The sequence below is a fragment of the Anguilla anguilla genome, chromosome 7, assembly GCF_013347855.1.
Source record: "Anguilla anguilla isolate fAngAng1 chromosome 7, fAngAng1.pri, whole genome shotgun sequence".
Taxonomy (NCBI): domain Eukaryota; kingdom Metazoa; phylum Chordata; class Actinopteri; order Anguilliformes; family Anguillidae; genus Anguilla; species Anguilla anguilla.
Genome location: NC_049207.1, coordinates 27,846,570 through 27,861,879, shown reverse-complemented (window position 1 = coordinate 27,861,879; position 15,310 = coordinate 27,846,570). Strand labels below are relative to the sequence as shown.

The following is a 15,310-nucleotide window of genomic DNA, read 5'->3' as shown; positions in this document are numbered from 1 at the left end:
GAAACATAAATTGAAGATAACTGAACATAGCCTAATTGTATTTTTAATGTCATACATAACGTGATTACATGACACAGTACAGTCACGGATGGAAATTAAACCCCGTAAACATCTGATAATATATTTTAAAACATAACGGCAGACAGTCAGCTAGCCTCGTTCAGGTTGAGGGGCTTTTCCGCACCGGACTGTCAATCAAATTGTAAAAATCACAAGACCGCTTAACTCTATGGTTTTGGCTCCAAATCGAGAAAATGGCCGCGCCCGCCATTGAGCTTCAAAACGTGTTTTAGAGACCCACGGAGAGTCAATGGGTGACGTCACAGTAGCTGTGTCCATATTTTTTACAGTCTCTGCTTCAGCCTTATGCTGAAACCACACTATACGCGGCCCCGCCGCGCGGCAGAGCCGCCTCCATTCATTTTGAATGAGGGGTGGCGGCCAGCCCCCGCAAGGCATTTTGGGATTGCCGGCGGCGCGGCGGGAGCGGCGAGGCCGCAGTGGAGATGGCAAAAATTCAACTTTGACCCCCTCGCCGCGTCGCGGTAACCAATCTGATGTGATATAATGATCCGTCAAGTAAATTGTCCCTATTTTTTTCTAATTTTAGTTCCACATTCTATCGTTCCACAATGGAGGACCTAACTCGTAATTTCCACATCGGGTTTCCCGACTTAATAAAATCTCCTACAGAGACACTGATAAGAGGAAATAGCGTGGAGAAAAGTCTCTGAAATTGTCGGTGGCTCTGCAATGTAGTTATCGCCGTTAGCTACTATCACTGTCCAGTCTGAATAAAAATCTTTAGGATTTGCATTTTTGCAGTAATCTAGCTCTGAAAATGTTAATAAGCTGCCTAGCTAGGCTAACTAATGTGTAGTAACAACAAACAATAACAAACAAAAAAAATCTTCCTAATGTATTAGTTGCTAGTTGTTCGTTTCTACCAGCCACCTAGCTAGCTAATCAGATACAACTTTAAAGGAATTATCTGGCTAATTCGTCAGACAATGTTTTTGTTGTTGGTTGTAGATATTAAACAGCCTAGCTAGGCAGCTGACTAACATCTTTCAGATCTAGGTTACTGCAAAAATGATTTTTATACAGACATGACAATGAATATGAAACACGATATTAAACCCGGTCAACATTTAACGAACACAACTGTCTGTCAAATATAGGTGACACGCCCACAAACAGCCGACTGTGGGGACGCGGCGCGGCGACAAGCGGCCGTTGCCGCGTATAGTGTGGTTTCAGCATTACTGTTTCTTTCCATCCATCCAGTGTTTTTCGCGCGATAGCTGCAGCTGCAATCTCGCGATGGTAGGGACATCCGCGTGAGACTTGGATAAACACAGTTCATTATTGTTAATTTTATGTAATTGGTTTTAGTTGGGTGAACTATTGGCTTATTTATTATCTTTTGACTATAACATTTCAAGTGAAACATGGTAATTCACGAATTGAAGTTATTTCAACTTGATTTATTTTCTTTAAATATACAAACATCACTTTTCATTTTTTTTGAGTGTGTGTTACTTTTAACATTCCAACTCTACCTTCCTCTTCCCTTCAGGATTCCCAGACCCCTCATGCCAGATACTCATAATTCTAAAATCAATGCTGTAGATGACACTGGGGGGGATTACCAACCTCCTTGCACATAGTAGAGGCATAATAACAAATGTTCATTCGCTGTTAACCACGCTCGCGGTGTGAACCCTCACGGTGTGATAGCTTTGGGCTGCGCCAACTCGGCGCCTAGATAATTGCTGCATATGCATGTAGAGCACCACCGGCAACTAGCGGGCACTGTCAGTAGTTCAAGGCCGCTCCATTCACACCAGTGAATGGAGGAAAGTCTAATTGAATAATTGACAAATACAAGTACAATATCCAACAGGTCTGAAAAACTCAAAGTGAGTGCAGGCTGTTCGAATATTACAGTATCGCATTTCTGAGTTCCCTAGCCTGCACGACTTAGAAATAATTATTTTTCTCGTAACCTGAACCAAAAGTAATCCTTGTTTGGTATTGGGTATATTTTAATACTCATAACAAAGGTTGGGGTACAAAGTATATCAATCTTTCTTGCATTGCTAAATAATTATCCAACTACATCAAAATTTAATAAATATTTACCAAAGTTATTGAAACCCACCCCACAATGGGAAAGGCAGACGTGATATGAAGTTGTGCCCTCCAAACAGCCAATTACAGCTCAGACCGCTCTCTCCTGGCCAGGTTTTTAAGTCAATGACCACCGAGGTCAAGGGTGCGGATGAATAGTCAAAAAAATGACATCCTAAGTCTTTTCCTAACCACTTTTCCTTGACCTCGATGGAAAACGTCATGAGGTCAAGGAAAGATGTGGAGAGGAGGAGAATTCATAAGGACTTAGGAAAAGACAACCGGGGTGCTAAGTGAATCCGACTGCACTTACACTAGGCTACGTAATTATGCGACGGCGGATGTTATTGACGTGGGTCTGCCGTGGTGAAACTACAATGTTCCAAAGATGGACTACTAAAAGCACATCTTAGATATTTCGCATTGTGCATTCTTACCGTGTTGTTTCATGCAGGCTATATAAACGTGGACAACCCGGTGAAAAATATAACTTCATTACCATGGTTTGAATTAAAAAAGGAAATAAAAAAGGAATATAGGCTACCAGTCACAAAAGTGAAATGAAATGGTTGTCACATTGAGAACGGTTGCTCACGCTCACCCTCCTGTCCACTCATATTTATAGACATGAATCCCAATTAGTATGATTGTATGAAAATAATTGTTATATTTATGCAAGATAGGTATAACATGTTAGGCCTACAAATCTACTACTGTACACATCATCATTCTTAAGTTTCAAACATGTTGAATTAAAAACATCATCTGGCTAAAAACGTCTCATATCCCTTTTTCTTGAAAGACAGACTTCTGTGTTATGGTTAATATGCTGATTATGATCTGATTATAAGCCTATGCATATAATAGCTTAAGAACCACCACACAACCCAGTAAACACCTTTAAATGTTGACTTAATTGTGCTTTGAAGTTGTTATGGCTGATACAGGCACTACTGCACTCAATAAATGGCCAATAACCCATCTACCCAGCTGAGTAGTATGTATCCCGGTGAACCTATCTGCAATTAGTGGCCTATAAAAGGGCAGCTGGCGAGTATCAGAACTATAGAGCAAAATGGGAGATATGGAGCTTGCTGCTGCGGTGTGGCTCACCTTACAGCGAAACCGGAGACATTCACAGGAGGAGGGTACGACTGCAGAGGCTCATGGTGTTGTGTTCACAAATTGTAAGAGGATGCTGATATGGGTTTTGAACATAGATCACAGAGCATGCCTAAATTGAACATACCATCAAAGCATAACTGAAATTGTTCCTGCATATCTGATGTGTTCCTATGTACAATATAGCTGTTATGTTTTGCCTTACACAAGGATAATGCATCATTAGGTTTAAAAATGAAAACAAGACAGGAAAAAACAGCACACTAGTTATGTATTTACACTTTATTATTTTTACACTATTTTGTCTTTTACAGGAGAGGAGCAAACTATGTGCCACCCCCAACACCCATGACCCTCTTGTACAGATCTATTTAGATCTATCGAAAGACATGCGCTTTGACTACCGCCTGTCTAGGCCATCGATTGAGGCACTGATGGCCCTTCTCAGGAGGGAGAAGACCCATGGCTGGGTGCACTATATGGAGGTCCTCCTGGTGGTCTACTGGCTGGCACATGGATTGTCTTACACCGTTGTCTCCCCAGTCTTTGATGTGCCAAAGACAACCGTGTTTGCCATTGCACATCGGATGTGTGACGCAATCCTGTCTCTCCTGGACAAAGTGGTCCACTTCCCCACACTGGCACAGTGTGCTGAAGTTGGCCATGGCTTCCAACACCTTGCCAACAGCCCAGCCTTCAGCCACTGTGTGGGAGCTATTGATGGATGCCACGTCCACATCAAGGCTCCCCATGGTCCACATGCACAAGATTACCTGAACAGGAACCTCTTCCACTCTGTCCAGCTTCAGGCAATCTGTGACAGCACTGGCCAATTTCTGGACATCTGTTGGTTACCCTGGTTCAGTCCACGACACCAGGGTGCTAAGAAATAGTCCAGTGTTTGTCAGGGGCTGTTACCCACCAGCTGGTTACTTCATTCTGGGGGATGGGGGATACCCATGTCTGACTGCACCAGTCAACCTCATTCTACATTTTTGTTTGCACATTAATAAATCAAGAACTTGCCTTTTCTTTCACACGTTTGTCATATTTATTACAGTGGATATTTCTGTGAGAGATGCAAAGACCATGGGCTGCCTAAGAAACACTAAAATCATTAGCTCTCTGTAAAACCAGTGGTAAAGAGGCTTCCAACTGGTCAAACTATTGTAAATAATCAATGAAGAGTGTCTGAATGTAAATGGAAGTATTTAGCAAATAGGACAACATGGTGGCTATGTCCTGCATTTATAGCCTACATGTGTTCCATTACTGCTAGACTCCTTTTTCATCTGTGTGGTCATTATATTTAGCTTGTATATTTCACAGGAGTAGGTTGGTCACTTTGCATTCGGGTACTTTTACCTTTACTCACCAGGTACGCCCAGGTGTTGAGAAAATTTCAATGCGCATCACAGCAAAGAACTTACATTATGTTGCCTGTACAGCAGAAATCTCATGTGTTTGAGGTAACAGTTCTGAAAAAGGGGCTCCTGACATCTATTACTATTGGCCATCTTGTAAGAGGTGAGAGGAAGGGGCTTGCGCAGTACAGTGAGTTAGGCAGTGGTGAGAACAGTGGTTGGGGACAGTTCTGACTGGTGGGCTAGGTTTTTGTTTGTGGATTGAAGCAATGTGTTGCTCAATACTATTCCATTCATTCAGCAACTGAAGAGCTTTGTATTGGACTTCTTTCAATTAACACAACAGGACTCCATCAGCCATACCTCCATGCACTCTGCTCCTGCCGAATGGCTGAAGTTAAGCAGGTGTGGGCTTGGTTAGTATTTGGATGGGAGACCACCAGGGAATACTGAGTTGCTGCTGGAAGTGGTGTTGGTGGGCCTGCAGGGGGCAATCTTCCCTCTGATCAAATAAACCCCAATGCCCCAGTGCAGTGACGGGGACGCTGTGCTGTAGGAGATGCCGTCTTTCGGATGAGACGTTAAACTGAGGTCCTGACTCACTGTGGTCATTAAAGATCCCATGACACTATTCGCAAAGAGTAGGGGGTTCCCCGGTGTCCTGGCTAAATCCCAGATCTGACTCTCACAAACTTGCCGCCAAAACCATCCCCAGATTTAAGTGGCTAAGTCAGCTTTCTGGCGCAAAATGGCTGCCGTGCACCACCCAGGTGGGTGCTACACATTGCACATTGGTGGTGGGCGAGGTGAGTTCCCCTTCACTGTAAAGCACTTTGAGCATTCGGAAAAGTGCTATATAAATGTAAGGATACATATATATATATACGTTTCTTTTTTTTTTTTAACAAGTTCAGCAAAAAGGCCAAGGAATCGTTCATTTTGGTTGTATAGAGCAGCATCCCATGCTTTCTCCTTTTCAGCCTGCTTTTTGAGGAAGGGCAACATGCCCCCACCCCTCTTTGGCCTTTTAGTGGGTGGCTGGGAGCAGGTGGAAGGCATGGACTCCTCCTCACTATCTGTGCCAGGCAGGAGGGACATTTGTGAAGGCTCTTCACATCCAGAGGATGAGGCTTCAGCAGCAGTCTGGCTGGTTTGGCACCGAGCATGAGGCAATGAGGGTGGAAGGCTGAATGGACGGCCTTTCCCCAAGTGCCTCATGCATCGCATCAAACCACGGCCAAGTAGCTGCTGTTGCCTCACCACTGTTCGTGCCTGTGCCGGTGGGGGGATTCTTCAACTCCTATTAACACCATGGATAACAGAATGTTACTGAAAGGGCAGTTGGGGCAGAATGCACAGTGACTAATAATGGAATAGTCTAACTGTTACTAGCCATTCAACTTTGTGGCTACTCATAATTGCTTTTGCCTCAAATGTTTAAAAGTTAATCAGATGTGTAGATAATTAATTAATAGCCACATTACAGGTTGGGGTAGCCAATGTAAGCCTGTTTTAATTGTACAACATAATATCCACAAACATTAGCCCACCACAGTGCCCGGCCATATGATTTGCTTTACCTTGTATTTGGTTTTTAAGTTTTCCCACTTTTTGGAGGCCTGCATGGCAGTCACCTGCCCCTCCAGCCCCATTTCTTTCACAACCTGCCTGTAGGTCAGAATTAGCTTAATTCGCCATACCCATTTATAATAACATTTTAACCCACAAATATACTTACTCCCAGCCTGATTTGGCTGCATTTCTCTTCCCGCTGAAGAGATGATCCACTTTAACCCTTGCCGTTATTTATCTGTGACTGAAGTAAAATTAATGAATGATATTCCTAAAGGTTGGCAATACAACAACGCTCAAAATGAAGAAATAACTAATGCAAACTGATCATAGGTTACGCTACAACGTTAACTTCACTTTGATCATTTTACAACAGTAGCGTAACGTTCATAGTTCGCCTATGGGTTTAACATATTGTTGAAAGTTCAAAACATATAGGGAGCATATTAGCAAGTTATGGCATAGAAAATGCTTAATAAGCAACGGTAACTTACATGATGATCTGCATCCCTTGTTGGTCATGTTGATGGTTTGTTTTCGTGAACGGCCGAATGCTGCTGCCACAAGGAATTGTAAGATAAGATAAGATATATTTTTATTGAACACCATGGGGTAATTTGTCCTCTGCATTTGACCCATCCTACTTACTTAGGGGCAGTGGGCAGCCACAGTGCAGCGCCTGGGGACCAACTCCAGTTCTGAGGCCAGTGCCTTAGTCAAGGGCAACTGCAGGAGTGCACCTAACATGCATGTCTTTGAGTGTGGGAGGAAACCGGAGTACCCGGAGGAAACCCACACGAACACGCAAACTCCACGTAGAGAGGATCTGGTCGGACCCGGATTCGAACCTGGAACCTCCTTCTTGCGAGGCAACAGTGCTAACCACTATGCCACTGTACCGTGTGGGACAGCATTGTCTCCTTTCCTTTTGCAAAGGATGGTCCAGTGTACCCTATGCTAAAGGAGATAAGAAGTATTGAAGCACCTTTCCTTAGCATTTAGAGAATTCGACCAGCTCTTATCTTGGCTGCCACTTAAATATTTCCGGGTCATTTCACTCAGTTAGGAACCTTCCTAAGCAAAAAAGACTATTCGACCGCAGTCCAAGTCTCTTCTTTTTTTCCTTTTTCACATTGATTTTTAGGAAGCTACCCTAGCCTTGGTGTCCCCGCCGAATAACCCTGGGTTGCTGTACTGTTGGACTTAACAGTGTTTGCACTGCTTTGGAACCGTGTGTCTACACCTTGAAGTACTGACGGGCTCGTGTTGGGAGTCCGATGTCGCTGATCAAGATGGCCTGTCCCAAGCTGCATTTTCCAGCTTTGAACTTAGCGCATGCTGCTTCAGCTGGGTCTCGGGAATCACTTTCTCCTCCCTCTTTCTTCTCTTCCTCTCCTCTCCACACTCCGACTTGTAAGTAACACCATAATTCGAAGTTAAACCTACCATTAGCTATTTACGCATACATCCGTACGGAGCCAGCAGTAGCAAGACAGCGGCTAGACTGTAATCCTAATTGTATGGTTAAAGAACTTTGTGTTATGAGTCGAGTGTAACTGATTGTTGTCTGTCTCATACTAATCATAGGCCACGTGTGTAGAATTGTCATAGTTCATAGTAAGCTTCTGTGTAGCAGTACCCAGCAACTTGAGATAGCGTATCACTTATGAACCATAATACTAATACTGTAATGCCTGACTCGTCGCTACATTCTACATTATATGGACGGAGTTGTATTGTGCTATACTATGCCAGTATCATATCCCATAATTCAACCAAACAGCTTAATTTTCAGAATGATTTGTCATTATAGCTTATATTTTTGTATATCTCTGATTGTGTTCCTCTCTCATACTGATGGAATGATCCACCAACAAAGTCAAATAGAGACGTCTAAATTAATAAGTGCCGAAGGTCAATTCCCTCTAAATAATTTTAAGTGTTGAGGTTGATAAAGGGTGATCTCCAGTTATTCTGGGTTCAGTATTCAGAGTGCTGGGCTACTAACAGGGTAGCTGAGGGTGACCCCCTAAACAGTGATCCTTGAACACTGAACTGCAATTAAATTTGAGATAATACAATAAATTAATTTAAATTTAATAACTCAGTACTATCAACCTTATGACAAGACCCAAAAGTGGGAGGGGCAGTGGCCTGTTGTGTCTTGTCTCTCTGGTTTCTCTACAGGGTTGGTCTGCCAGTGGGACTATCTTTTGTCATTGACTACGCTTACATGCACAAATATTCCGGTTTTTGCCCTTATTCCGAAAAAGACAATATACCTACTAAGCTGTTTACACGGCTAATGAAAATGAATATTCCACTAATATTCCCGTTTACATGCAACCGTGCATACTCCGATTAACGTAATGACATACGTCCTACGACTACGCCCTATGGAGGGATTTCCCTCCTTTTCGAACTGCAGTCATGTTGCTCCCGTGGTGTACCCTCGTTGTCACCTTTCTGCAAGTTTTGCGAAACTGTGTTCTTCAAGCTATTCTTTTTACGGCTATGCACGAGAACAGACTAAAGGTCGGCGTTGTGATATCTGTGCATATCCAAAAAACCTGTTGATATCCAAGTCTTTCATAATGTTTAAAAGTAGGTGTGTTTCTCCTTCCGACCAGAAATGTGGGGTTTTCTTTTGTGCATGCATGGGGCTAGTTGGTTTGTTTACAACACACAGAGCTGACCATAAACAGGCAAGAGGCCGTGTGTCGCAAACTGTGGTAAAAACCCCAATTGAGACGCATATTCCGAATGCACTGTATACATGTCCAAAGAATGCTCCTAAAACCTGAATAATAGCAGCATATCCCACTTAATCGGAAAATGCTACATTCAGAATAAGGCCTAATTCGGAATATCCAAACGGAACATGCTGTTTACATGACCCGTATCAAATTCAGAATATTGTCACATTCCGAATAATAGTGGAAATTAGTGTGCATGTAACCGTAGTCAGTGAATTGGTTAAAGGGCTGCATGTGAGGAATAAGAACAGCATTTTGTAAATGCATGTGACCAGTTCTCTAATCCCATGTGTATGCTTGAAGCTGAATTTACTTTGCATGTAAATAAATGAGCGCAATGGCTTAAAGAGTTGATCCATTTGGTCTATTCTTTGCTGAAATCTCTACGATATCATGAGTGCCCTTCTTCCACCTGAAGAATGTATCACCTGAAAAAATGGTTTAAGCGTTTCTGTCCTGTTAGATTGATTAATGTAATGTTTTATTGTCGGGCTGCACCAATTTGGCCCTGAAATGTCTCCAACTTGTACAGAATGCAGCTGCTAGGCTTCTTACTATAACTAAGACATTTGAACATATCACTGCAGTGCTCAAAACTCTTCATTGGCTGCTTGTTAAATTTAGAATTGACTATAAGATCGTACTATTAACCTTTAATTGTTTTGCTCGAGAATATCTTTATGAGTTACTTATTCCTTACTCTTCGCCAAGATTGCCTTGTTTTCCATCCATCCATTATCTATACCCGCTTATCCTGGGCACGGTCGTAGAGGGTGCTGAAGGGCACACACACCATTCCCCATTCACTCACACACATATTTATGGGCAATTTAGAGTTGCCAATTAGGCTACCTGCATGTCTTTCGACTATGGGAGGAAACTGGAGTACCTGGAGGAAACCCACACGCACAAGGGGAGAACATGCAAACTCTGCACAGAAAGGCCCAAGTCGAGATTCGAACCCACAACCTTCCTGCTGTGAGGTGACAGTGCTACCCACTTTTGTCCAGATGCTGGCTATTTGCAAATTTCAAGCATGTATAAAATTATAATTGGAGGTAGAGCCTTCTCATACAGAGTTCCCTCTGTAGCCAAGTTCCTCCCATTGGACATTTTTTTCTCGCTACCGCCTGAGGGCTTTTTCCCCACTGGGGGCTTTTCTACATCATGATTTGATTCCCTGTCTGCCCAAAAATCAATCGAGGTCCACCATCTTTATGGACATTCCAATCCAATAAATGCTCCTTAGAGGAGTTAGGAGTGTGCATCCTTTGTGGAAGTCATTTTTTCAAAATGTGTGATGTATAAACAATCCATCTGTGGATCCACCTCTCCCCATCTGTCGCGTCTGTCGTTGACATGCCTTCAAACTGATGCTTGACAGAGCAAGGATGATCCATTTGTGTAATACATGTTGCCTTGATTCCTCCATCCTCATATCTTTTCCTTGCATCCTTTCCTTGTATCCTCCATTGGTTAGAGCTAAGGAGCAAGAAAAGGATGAAAGGAATGAAAATAAGCAATTAGAATGAGCCCACAATCATTGAGATTGCCACATCATCCTTTGAAAAGAGAAATACAGTATACAGCCAGCAGGGGGTGCCATAACAGTGGTAGATATCCCTGCCAAATATCTACAGTAATCTGATCTCTGTATTTGGGCCTGTTGAAATATATATATATATTCCCTGAAAAAATCTTACCAAATAAGTAAGTCAATGACTGTGCTGAGAAAATTCAGAGTGCAGATGGCCAATAGGCGGAGGGTTCAGGCAGCGCTGCGTAGCTCTTCTGCACAGCAAACGTTTCCAGAAAAGAGGGAGTTTCAGTTTGAGGTTCTTTTTTCCATTCTGATGATTAAACCCTTTTCAGTCCATCTTATTCAAACAGGCTCACGTTCTATTTCATTAATGCTGAAGATCTGCACTGTAGGTGGATTTGGATTGCACTGTTCACAGAAGTATTGTTCAAAAATGGGCAAAAAAATGTCCTGCTGTGATTTAAAAACAATGACAATTAGAAACAACAAGAATGGGAGATGGAATTTTTTGAGAAGTGGGCTGAATCCGAGGAGTCACATGTGCGGCAGTGCAGGGACCCCGTCTGTAGAGAGACAGGGCTCATTTCTGGTAAAGATCCTGTATTTGGAAATGAGTAATAACGCTGTACATCTCAGCACTTCTATCCTCACTTTACCACGGGGGTGTCAGGCTCATTTCCCCGTCATCAGACCATTGTTTTTCATCTGTGTGTGTTTTTTTCCAATGCTCAACTGATCCTGTTGAGAAAGAATAAAGATAATAAAAAAGTTAATCAATTAATTAATTAATGCAAACTGTGCAACACTGAAGATGCTGTTCTCTCAGGGAAAGAAGAGGTGCTTTCTGGGTCACCTGGTCTACTCCACTCCTGCTGCAGCTGGGTAGCATTTGGTGTTGGTTTTAAACAAAGAGCATTTGTGAATTTCAACAGTAGGCGCTGTATGCAATATTGTTGAGTTGGAAAAGTTAGTTGTCCTATTTATTTGTTTTTATTTACACTTTAACTACATTTCCTAGCTGTCCACATGTTTTGTCTCATGTTTCTGATTGAAATCCTGCTATCTGCAGTGAATATCTTTGTCCAAGGAGAGCTTCAACTGGAAGGGTTCCAGGCAGGAAATCCTGGTTCAGAATGTAGTAGTCTTCCCCAGTATTCAATCAATACTTGATTCAATAATTCAATCACATAGATTTTCTAACTTCAGACGTTATGTGTGCTCCTGTGCGTCTGTCTCTCTCTCTCTTGCTCTTTTTCCCCTCTTTCCAGAAACCGCTGCCGTTTGCCATTTCTGCCGCCCTTCACAAGCATCCTGCTGGTCCCTGCCTACCTTACACCAATCCAATGACGACGCCAGATATAAATTATCCACTGGCCATCCCGTATTTGGTTGTTTCCATTTCCCTCCGCTATTCTTCCAGTTACTGTGTTTGTTGGTTGTCTGTATCATTACTTCATGTTAATCCTTGGTTGTGCACCTTAAACAGTGTATCAATTTCCCTTTGTTTTACCCTGTAGCCGTCACATTTGTCCACCACACTGAGGCATTGGGACAGGTAAGACAGAGGCCTATGTACACTTGCGTATAGGATTAAAAGATTTTACAGTATAAGCACACAAGGCTAGGACTGGTTTCCACCCTCTGTATTTATGTTTGTTTGCTAGAGTAGTTAGGTAGGCTATTGTTTTGAAAGTATCTAGGTAGGTTGTCTTCTACTTTTTGGTTGTAGCGAGCTTTGTACAGTTTTGTTACTTTATTTGGCAACATTTGGGGTCCCAATCCTTGGTTGTGTGTGTTTGTAAATATTATACACACTATTTATAGCCTGTCACTTACCTGCAGTGTTGTCACTAGTTGTCAGTATTATTTAGAAAACACTTTTTTTCACTGTACTTTTATGTGAATTGTTGTTATTCTTGTCTTGCTGCTCATCGGAATTCACCATTCTTCCCCTTCCCCGGTTGTTCGCTTTTTCTATTTAATATTGCACACTCCATCTATCATACCCCTGGACAGCTGGGTCGTAACACAGGAAATAGAAATAACTAGTGAAATCAGCTGGATGAGTTCATGGGTGGAAGAAACACTTGGCAGGAATGTCACCTCTGGTTGCAGAACATTGATTCCCAGTCCACACACCTCTGAAAAAGATGGCCCAAAACCTGCATGTCTCCACCCATTGAGGAGACTCTGCCTCTAAATGCATAGCTTTGACAGTTCATGTGCCACAAAAATATATATATATACATATATGTATGTGTATATATATATATATATTTATGTATGTGTATATATATATATATATATGCAGGCGAGCGACAAATTAAAAGAAAAACCTGAATAAATGTGTGGAGAAACATGCAGATGCTTCCATACATGTCTTTTCCTGCATGATACAATTGAGCAATTAACATCCTATCATGCTCTGTGGCATGTATAAAAATGCTCAGCAGGCCCATAAAATGTAATACAATATTACATTGTTATATTCCTGAGGTATAGAGATAGAAATAAAAAATTATATTCCTGAGGTATAGAGATAAGAAATAAATTCAGGCGAACTACAGATGCCTAGGCAGTTATGCTGTGTTTTATAATCAGTAATCCCTAATGAGGACGGGAGGCTTTGTTTGCTACTTTGTTGTTTTTGAAGTTGGCAACAGGGAGCTATATGGCATGCATACTATATTAATTCAGTTCCCAATTGAAATAAATGCTGGTGAATTACCAAACTAGATAAATTGCAACTATAAACAGTAACAGCAATTCCCATGGTGTGAAGACATCTCGATGAGAGAACAGAATTCAATACAAAAGCTCCCCAACCTTGGGCATCAAGCTGCCTAACATTACTAGCTAGCTAAAAGCGAGGTTACTTACAGGTCCAACAGAAAACAGGCTAACTCCGTGTTATCTTTCATCCTCGTGGTGAACTTCAGCTGACGCCACCAAGGAAAAGCAATTCCAAGGTTGACTCTGATGACTGAACGAGGCCTTTCAGCTTGTATTTCTGCTTCACTGTGTCTAGGCTTCTTAGCATCTGCTATTTCAGCAAACTAGCAACAAACACTTCCTTGGAATCTGATCCCAAACCACAGGCTCTGTAGACACACCCACCCCTCCCCACTGCGCCATGCCCAGAAATTTCCCGAACACATTTTAGAATTACAAATACAAGTAAAAGGCTAAGAACAAATTTGGCTAATGTGTTTAAAAACTGAGATGACCAGTGCATCATAGATATGGCTTAGCATAGTTTTTTTATTATATTTCCCAAAAAAAATCCTGCGTAGTCTGCCTTTAAAGACTTTGCTAGCATCGCTGCTCCACTGCATGCCATTGCTAGAAGTCAAAGAATTTCAGTGATCTCTAGCCTGCCACCAGGCCTTTCACCGCCTTTGTGCTGCGTGGTCACCTCTCCGATCTTAGCCATGGTGGGCCCTGACAAACAATTCATTCTAGCCACTGATTCCAGCAATGTAGGCATTGGGAGGGTGCTGTCACTGCTCACAGGGGAAGAGGAAAAAGCGGTGGCATATTTCAGTTGTGTGTGTAGCTAAGAAGAGTGCAACTATTATGTCAGCAGGTGGGAGCTGTTGGCAGTGGTAGCAGCAGTGCAGCATTTCAAAGCATATCTACAGGACAGCAAGTTAAAGGTCCGCATGGACTATGCTGAACTGCAATGGCTGTTGAGGTTTAAAGAGCTGGAGGGGCAAATAGCACGGTTTATTGAGCTACTACAGTACTACCACTTTACCCTTGAGCAAAGCCTGGGTAAGTACAACAATGTTGATAGCCTGTCATACTGTCAGTAGTCAGTGCCAACAATGTGAGAGCGCGGAGCGGAAGAAGGATTGGAGAAGAGAACACTACATTGCATTACATTTATTTGGCAAATGCTTTTATTCATTACATTACATTACATTACATTACATTACAGGCATTTAGCAGACGCTCTTATCCAGAGCAACGTACAACAAGTGCATTGGTTCACGATGTAGAGGTGCAAAAGAAATACTAGAGTGAAGTAAGGATCGTAGTGCCAGAAGTGACCACATCGATCAGGACTCCAACCCTGTAGAGTAAGCTGTTCAGCAAACAAGAATCCTACCAAGTACAAACTAGCACTGGAATCACAAAGCAAACATACAATAAGTGCATACCGAAGGTCATTTGAACAACTACAAAACACAGGTCTGATGAGGTACAATACTTATTATGTAACAGTTATTCATAGCCATGAACACATTAAGTCCAGTTCACACAATAAGCATAGGCTAGGTCAGAGAGTAATGTTAAGTCAAACTAGGAGGCATGACAACGAGCTACCACATCAAGATAACGATACAAGTGTAATATAAGTGTTGGATGGAAGTACATGTAGTATGAAAGTGCTACAGGAACAAAGTGGAAGGATATAAGTGATAAGAGGGATCCTAGATTGGGAGTGCCGTACAGAGTGGTGATAGTCCAGGTATAGTCTGAAAAGATGTGTCTTCAGACCACGGCGGAAGATGGGCAATGACTGAGTGGCCCGTAGAGGAACAGGGAAGAGAACAAGAGACTTCTCTGGGGTCCGAGACCGCAGTTGAGCCTGAGCCCACCCCAAACCTGAAGCCACCCGAGAGCCTGAGACCGCCCCAGAAGGAGTAGCTGCGGAAAGCGCACTTTCACTCTGGAAGAGATACAGCCTTATCAGCTTTCTGCAGGCTCAGAGGGAGGATCCAGAAGTGAGTCTGTGCTGCAGTGGGTGCGGGAGGGGTGGAGGCCTGTTGTGTCTTGCCTGCTTGCTTTTTATACAGGGGTGAATGCGTTGGTGAGAA

The 15,310-nt window shown here is 42.6% G+C and overlaps 1 protein-coding gene and 1 long non-coding RNA gene across 2 annotated transcripts in view; one reads left to right on the top strand and one right to left on the bottom strand.

Moving 5' to 3' along the window:
* Positions 1-9,926: 9,926 nt before the first annotated feature.
* Positions 9,927-13,494, bottom strand: LOC118232598. The gene is made up of 3 exons (XR_004766347.1): positions 13,368-13,494; positions 10,651-11,225; positions 9,927-10,429 (listed from the first exon to the last, which is right to left on the bottom strand). It is a non-coding gene; the product is annotated as an uncharacterized LOC118232598 (long non-coding RNA).
* A 1,647-nt stretch (positions 13,495-15,141) lies between these two features.
* Positions 15,142-15,310, top strand: part of adad1 (adenosine deaminase domain containing 1 (testis-specific)) — a 42,431-nt gene continuing 42,262 nt past the window's right edge. The window contains exon 1 of the mRNA XM_035424586.1: positions 15,142-15,217. The gene's annotated coding sequence lies outside the window, so the exon portion shown is untranslated. The remainder of the gene's footprint in view (positions 15,218-15,310) is intronic.